General features: G+C 36.2%; 1 long non-coding RNA gene across 1 annotated transcript; it reads right to left on the bottom strand.

The window, feature by feature from the left end:
* Positions 1-1809: 1809 nt before the first annotated feature.
* Positions 1810-7494, bottom strand: LOC113751827. Its single transcript, XR_003464862.1, has 3 exons — positions 7326-7494; positions 4725-4803; positions 1810-1847 (listed from the first exon to the last, which is right to left on the bottom strand). It is a non-coding gene; the product is annotated as an uncharacterized LOC113751827 (long non-coding RNA).
* Positions 7495-7876: the final 382 nt, after the last annotated feature.

The raw sequence follows: 7876 nt of genomic DNA, 5'->3' as shown, positions 1-7876 counted from the left end.
AGATTCAAAATGAAGGTTTAAAGTCACAAGAGACCTTGTATCCATCCATGAAATCAAACTTAAAATGGACTAAAAATAGCGAAGGAAAGTTGTAAGTTCTTAAAAGAACATTTTGATCCAAACCAGAAATTCAGCTTTGCGCGATGCTATGTGAAAAATCATATCTTGAGTTCCATAAGTCCAAAAATTGAAAACTTTATACCGTTGGAGACTAGATTCAAAGGAATACAATTGTCTAGAAGAACGTTTGTAAGATTCAATCCACAAGTAGGTCAAATTTTCGCCTCAAGTTGCAGCTCTACCAAGTTTAAGAGCACATCAGGTTTTGAATTGCAGTCAACTTTGGAAAATCATGGATATTCATAGGAGCTGAAACAAATTCTGAAATTTGTATGGTAGAAAGTACTCTGAATCTAGTTTCAAATGCAACAAATAGAACTTGATTTGGATTTTTCTACACCAAGATATCAAGATTTTTCTAAGACTGGTCTGTCACACCTGCGAGAATTTTTCGGAAAACAGGGCAGTGTGCATCTCTCTCTCTTGGCTTCTTAAGTCCAAAATTTTTGCTCAACCTACTCACACATCCATAGCTTAACATCTAACAAAGGTTATTGAGCTAGATTTCACCCCAAAAATTCAAAAATCAAGGCTGGAAACCAGCTGGTCAGGTCGGCCACTGCACAGAGAAAATTTCTGGAATCTTGTCCTTCAACAAATCACATTCAAAATTCATTCAATGCATGAAATTTCCATAATAAACACAAATCAACATACATCCAGCCTTTTAGCATCAAAATCTACCATAGATTCCATCACAAAACATGAAAGATCCTCAAGTCATCTAGCCTAAAGTTTTTGGGTTTCAAATACCCTTTCATAACAACCCACATCTACTACCAAATCTTGCATAGAATTAAAGATCAAGTAGAGTGGAGCTAGTTACATCTTCCAAGCTTCTTCAACCACTACAAGAAAATTGTTCATCAGTGACAACACAAAGTCATCACAGAACATACAAATATCGTCACAAATACCTTTTATTGACGACTTTTTGATCGTCACAAAGTCGTCACTAAATCCCCGTCGGTAAAAGTAAACAGTGACGACCTAAAATTTCGTCACTAAATAGTTCTCATTAGTGACGACTTTAAGTAGAGCATTTTTGACAAAAAATCAAGTCGTCAATAAAACACTTCCGGATTGTTGTCACTAATGACAACTATTTAGTGACGACCTGAAGTCGTCACTAAATAGTTGTCATTAGTGACAACAATCCGGAAGTGTTTTATTGACGACTTGACCTTTTGTCAAAAATGCTCTACTTAAAGTCGTCACTAAAAAGCACCGAAAGCCATTGTATATAACTATTTTACTGATAACAATTGTCGTCACAAATGTAGCTTAGATTTAGTGACAGTCTCTGTTGTGACAAGGAGTTTTTATTTTCTATTTTGTGACAACTTTTTTTTGTCATTAGATAATTTCTCAATAGCTTAATAGTCATAATTTGGCCTGTAATCATTGCTAAATCATTGATTTTAAACAAACCATACAAATAAACATGAACGATTGATAACCAAAAGTATTTGCATTAGATTACATGGTAATAATATAGCATTCTCAAATGCCAAATTCAAGTGTACATTACCCAACTAATGCCTACAAAAATAACATTTGTCCAAAATATCACTTATACATAAGGTACAAGTACAAAAGCAATCACAGTTTAAGAAATTGAAAAACATCTAAATGAACCACTCCATGAGCAAAAGGCAATTTTGTCTTCAACGTTCTTCAACCATAACCATAGATATCTTCCAAAAGCTAGTATGAATAGCATTTATCTGTCATAAAAGAGTAAAAGAAGTAGGTAAGGGGAGGAGTACAATAATAAAGAACAAGTGATGAGACTTAGATTATTAAGACAAAAATTACAATTCATTAAGAACCTCATATAATTTGGGCCCACATATTACAACACCAACAAGAAATTAGAAATCACAGTCCAATCTATACAAATACAACACTGCATAAGCTCAACTAAAGAGCTCTCTACAACACTGCATAAGTCCTCTTGTCCGATGCAACCTTTAGGCTAAATGTAACTTGATCGAAACTTTCTTCAGTACAATGCCTTTAAATTTGTGGAGCACAATGGCTTCTAATTACGAGCGGCAGACATGAGATCGCATAGGAATTTGAACACAAATTACTACTGGTGTGTTTTTGTAAAAAAAAAAAAAAAATCTTTCTAATGCCTTCTCCGAGAGGAAACAAATGGTCAGTACCAAATTGAATCAAGACAACTCCATGATGTGGAATCCTCCAATAATGATCGGTTGGTGCTGGACAAAACAGAGTGCCAGCAACTCCATGATGTGGATTAGAGAAAGGGCGCAGGAAAATAGAAAGCTAGCCAGCCCAAAAAATGATAGGAGTATTCAATAATTCAACCACCTCTCGATCTAAGCTACGGCTGGTACTCGTTTTAAATAGGTCACATTTTGCATATCAGGTACGCAAAAGCAAGCTTTTGGGCCACTGACTGCACCACCCCAGGTAGAGTAGAGGAGGGGACCAAAGGGGTTTGAAAACTGCACTAAATAATAGCCAACGTACCACCATTTTCGCAAAACTGCCTATCCCAGTAGCAAACAGATTCGGACCTCAAATTAACAGCCTCAGCATTTGGTATCCGTCATCCCATCCCATGGAGGCAAAGAGGCAGTGGAATCCACTTGACTGGCTCCACTCTTTCCAACGTCTCTCTCAATCCTCCCCAGTCCCAAAGTGAGGTTCCATCAAATTTATGAAGTTAGCTAAATGTTTTAGTCCACGAGTATTATAATATTGCGCTGCCCAAACAGGTCACGAATTGGCAGCTGGTTGACAGTTCTATTAAAGAATTTTCAATTGACTAGGAATCCGATCCCAAGTGTTCCCTCTATATTTGACTTTCTCTTGACTAAAAGAGATTTCTCATCTCCTTCATCACAGAAAAAAAATTAATTTGGAGTTCCAAACAGACGAGTCAGTGGACGGAGTACGGAAGAAAAGGAAGAGGTGTGCTATAGCCCCACTAAAAAAGTGCGACTTAGTCTTTTGTTTCCAACAGCAACAGCAACAGCAAAAACAATAAGCTCAACTAAGAGCTCTCTAAAAACAGTCCACAATGACCACAAGTTACCAAAAACTACACATCAGCCATAACCATAACCATAAACTATACAATCATAACAAAAAACAGTCCACAATGCTGCATAACATCAGCCCCAAAAAATGCTATTACTAGCTATTACCAAAAAACAGTCCACAGTGACCACAAGTTACCAAAACCAACAGATCAGCCATAACCATAACCATAAACTACACAACTATAACAAAAAATAATCCACAATGATGCATAACATCAGCCCCAAAAAATGCTATTACCAGCTATTACCAAAAAATAGTCCACAGTGACCACAAGTTACCCAAAAACAGGTCACATCAGCCCCAAAAAATGTTATTATCAAAAACAGTCCACAATGATGCATAACATCAGCCCCAAAATCAATAAGTTAAAGGATCAGAATAGCAACAGTTCACATTAGTATTGTAATTCAATTATTCGTATGAGAAGGATGCATTACCAGCTATTACTACCAGATGCATTTCCATTGCCTTGGTTCTTGGACTGCAATTCTGCTCGTAAAGCCTTAAGGAGTTCCTGCATTTCAAGCTGCTGGTTTTGCATTTCAGCTTGTTGATTCTCAAGCCTTTGCATCAGCTGCTGTTGAGATTGGACTTGAACTTCCAATTCAACTGATCGTTTCTCAGCTTGTTCTGCCCTTTTCTTGAATTCTTCTATCTCTGCAAGTTTTTGTGTAATTAAACTAGCCTTGGAGGGGCCACGACCACGTACATATCCAGTTATACGCCCAGTCACCTCAATACAGATGTCTTCTTTTTTTTCGGTTTTTGAAAATTAAGGTTAGTTTGGGTGCTACTGCATACTAAATTCCATAAAACTGAAATGGGACTTGTACCCTATAATACTAAAGTTCATGAAAAGAAAACCCTCAATGTAACAAAGACTTGGAATTTTAGCTTGTTATTAACTCCTATTCTGCTCTTAACATGCTGTAGAGCCACTGGAATCTTAGGATCAAATTAACATTGTTTTTTATGGTTGATTAAACTGCTGAACATATGCTATGTCAATCTGTATATACATATAGATTTGTGTGATTGATGGTATATGTAGCACAAGAATGCTTTGGAATTGTAGCAAATTAATCTACAAGGCAGACTATTGCTCAAAAAAGAAAAAAAAAAGAGCCTAGAAGGCAGCCAGACTTTAATAGTATTAAGGATTCAAAGTGGCTGAGCTTGCCCTCCCTCAAAACGAGTATTGACTGAGGGTTGCTTTCTCTAAACAGGCAAGTCTAATTCTTGTACGACATTTTGGATTCTTTCCTCTTTTTTTTTTAGGATTTTTTTGTTCTTTTATCCATGATCATAATGACATTCACCATCTTTACAAGTAAAACGAGCTTGTGATATATATAGTAAATCATAACAGACAAAAGTGCTGTACATAATCAATATAACTATGCTACTTATTAAGCCATCAAAAGTGCAGATTTCAGATATAGGGTGTTAATTTAACCCTTCGGTTAAATATGCAAATAGTATTTCATCATTTCTTATTGTGCTTGCCTGCATTAACATCGACTAACCAGAATTAAGGCCTGCAGACTGTACTCCAGATGCAGCTGAATTTGCTACAGCATCATAATGGGAAGTATCGCCTGTAATCTACTGGCCCAGAAAAGAAAGTAACAGAAAAAAAAAACTCATTAACATTGATTCATGCACTGACAACTGGCAGGAAATAAGGAACTAGTAGCTGGTAATGAAGTCGAATGGTACCATAATTCAGCAATGAAAATGAATGAACAACTCAACCCATGAAACCTCATACAGATAACTGAGGATCTAAACGACCAACAAGATGTTTTAGCAGTCATTACATGTTTGTACACTTAAGAAACATAAGTATCATAGAATCACTATTTTAAAGCAGAATAACTATCATAAAGTTACAAAAGTTGAAGGAACAATTTGTTCGCCAAATTGAACATTATCATCCACCTGCTCTCATAACCAGATTCAGGTTTTCAATTCTTCAAATGAGTAAGAAGAAACATAACCACCATTTCTCTCCTTTTAGAAACTATAAGCAACCTGTTATAGTCTAGCTTTGTCAAATGTTACTATTTGACTAGCCATCATCCATCAGCCAACAGCCAAAAAATATAAGTACAAGGGAAGAAATTAGGTCCACACATTATGTGCGCATGAGAGAAGTATATTCACTACTATATAATCTGGAAGTATATTCACTACTATATAATCTAGAAGTATATTATCAACTCAAAAATAAATTATAATGGCCATGACTGTTGTGAATTTTCATTGGAAGAGCCTTAGTATGTGATTTTGTTAATGGCAGTAATGACTGAACTCTTCCCTATTATATTTGGTGCCTTAGAAAATCTATCCCACCCATTGTACCCTTTCTCTTTTCTTCTGCGAGGCAGCCAATACAATCAAGAAAGGGAAGTAAACTTAAGGTAATCCTGAAGCTCGCAAGAACTGTCAAAATGCAGATTAAGGGAAAACTTAGAAATCTCATCTAGCAGCAATAAGAAACCAGTCCCAAGCAGATATGCTTGAAACAAAAAACCTGAAATTAAGTAGCATTTCTGCAAAAACTCTCCGTGCCCTTCTATAATGGAAGTTACATTATTTTTGCCATTAGTTCACATCAATTTACTACTAACAAATGTTAAAGACTATATTATATCAACTATTCCACAGAGAGTTTCATTTTTAAGCATTGCAATAAGATTCCTGATACTAACTGCAGTGGCTTACATAGCTTGAAACACCTGAATCAGACAGCTCCTTCGGCCTAGGGACTCAAACAATGGCTCAGGTCTTAAGGCAAAAGCATCTTAGGAGCAACAGAAAATTATTGTGTCTTAGGTATTCAGCAACACTCATCATAACAATGTTTTATCAAAGTTAAATTTATGCTCGTGCAATGTAAGGTGCATATTTGGCCTCATTCTGGTTGTCCACTGGTTATTTAACTTCCACGAACATGTCCAGTAAAATGCTCCAAAAACAATTCTAACTTTTAGTATTTGATCAAAAATTTTCCAAGAAACAATTCATGGCTAAACCAATACTTGTCTAAGAAGGTTTGCGGTTAACCAAGCATCAAAGCATGGAAAACTTTCATTAGAGATGACTAACTTAGGTAGATGTCTGTCCTCAGATTCATCTGGACCTGAGGCGTAAAGGCAGTTATGTAGCTAATAGGGTTTTAAAAAGGCAAGGGCTGGCCCTTACTTTGAAATGGAACTGGATATTCTGAGGTAACGGAGTTGCCAAAGAACTAGTTCTGGCAGTGAGTTAGAAAGTGATTTCCAAAGAGTTATAGTTCTGGCAGTGAGTTAGAAAGTGATTTCCAAAGAGTTAAATGGAGAACAATTCAAAAAAGGGCAGAGCCATATAAAAGAGGTTTGACACAAAGATGCAGGGATGAACCTGATTCATAAGACTAGAAATTACTAATAAGACAAAATGATAAAACATCTGATAGCCATCTTTAGGGGAATTAAAAAATAGTAGAACACCTGAAAGCCATCTTTAGGGGTTTTGGGCATGGCATTTTATCTCAGTTGAGGTAAGGTTAAAGCACCGAGTAGGGCATTAAACCAGAATTTTCTTTTTAAAAAAACAATACCAGAATTTATTGCAATGCAACTGAAAATATTAGACAAAATAGACCCACTGAGACTAGAGTCTTGGTTGCTGCTAATTCACAAGAACTGGGCAGTGGACATAAATGATTCCTTCGTCCATTCCCTCAATTTCTGTCCCCTTTCATGGCAACCTTATCGGATAAGGGGATATATACCCAAGATTAATTGCGCTGTCAATGAAATAACCTTGAACTACTCACCTAATTGGCCAGTTATTTAAACAAAACTCGATCCCTTCTCTCGGAATGCCCAACATAGGCTTCCATTCCAATTTTCAACAATTCTGTCTCCTCCCTCTTTAATGCATTCCAGAAAATAAGGAGCACTGGCTCCTCGGACCATCCTAAACTACCCTAACCTGTGGTCAGATAACCCGAAATATTGAAGCTAAAACAAGTAGCTACACAGCTTAATCCAGGCGACTCAGTAGCGATAACAGAAAGGATCTTACATATTAGGGATTTGGAAAAATTGGGGAAAATGTATAGGAGAGAGAAAACGAACCTTTCCACCTGAAAACCTTGTACTTTAATGCTGGACAGCCATGGTGATGCTAGTGAGAAGCCAGAGAAGTGTGGGTGAAAGTATCAGGCCGTGCGGAAGCTCTGTTTTGTGCTCAGTGCGGAAGCTCTGTTTTGGTGCTTAGTGCAGAAGCTTTTGTTTACTTCAGCTCGGTGAAGGTTTGTCTCAAGTGTTCCGTTGCTTTGGATATTGCTTTGGTCTTGCTTTGGATATTGTTTTTGTTGCGCGGCACTTTCACTAATGATTTGATCAAAATTTTGACTTCACTCATTTTCCCTCCATTTGATACCAAAAATCATGTTTTTTTCTAGATTTGTAATATGGTTTGAACCATAGATTTTAATGCTATAGTATTATTCTTTATTTTTTAGCAAAAAATAAAAATTTTCATCAACATAGGTGGCAAAAATTGTTAATTTCATATAATTGAAAATGTACTTTTATAATTTGCTAATATTTTATACTAATTTCTTATAATTGCAGCACTAAAGAACATCTTGTAATTGAAAATAATTAAACTCAAATTATATGGT

Source organism: Coffea eugenioides, chromosome 1 (genome assembly GCF_003713205.1).
Source record: "Coffea eugenioides isolate CCC68of chromosome 1, Ceug_1.0, whole genome shotgun sequence".
Taxonomy (NCBI): Eukaryota; Viridiplantae; Streptophyta; class Magnoliopsida; order Gentianales; family Rubiaceae; genus Coffea; species Coffea eugenioides.
This window is presented reverse-complemented; position numbering and strand designations above follow the sequence as displayed.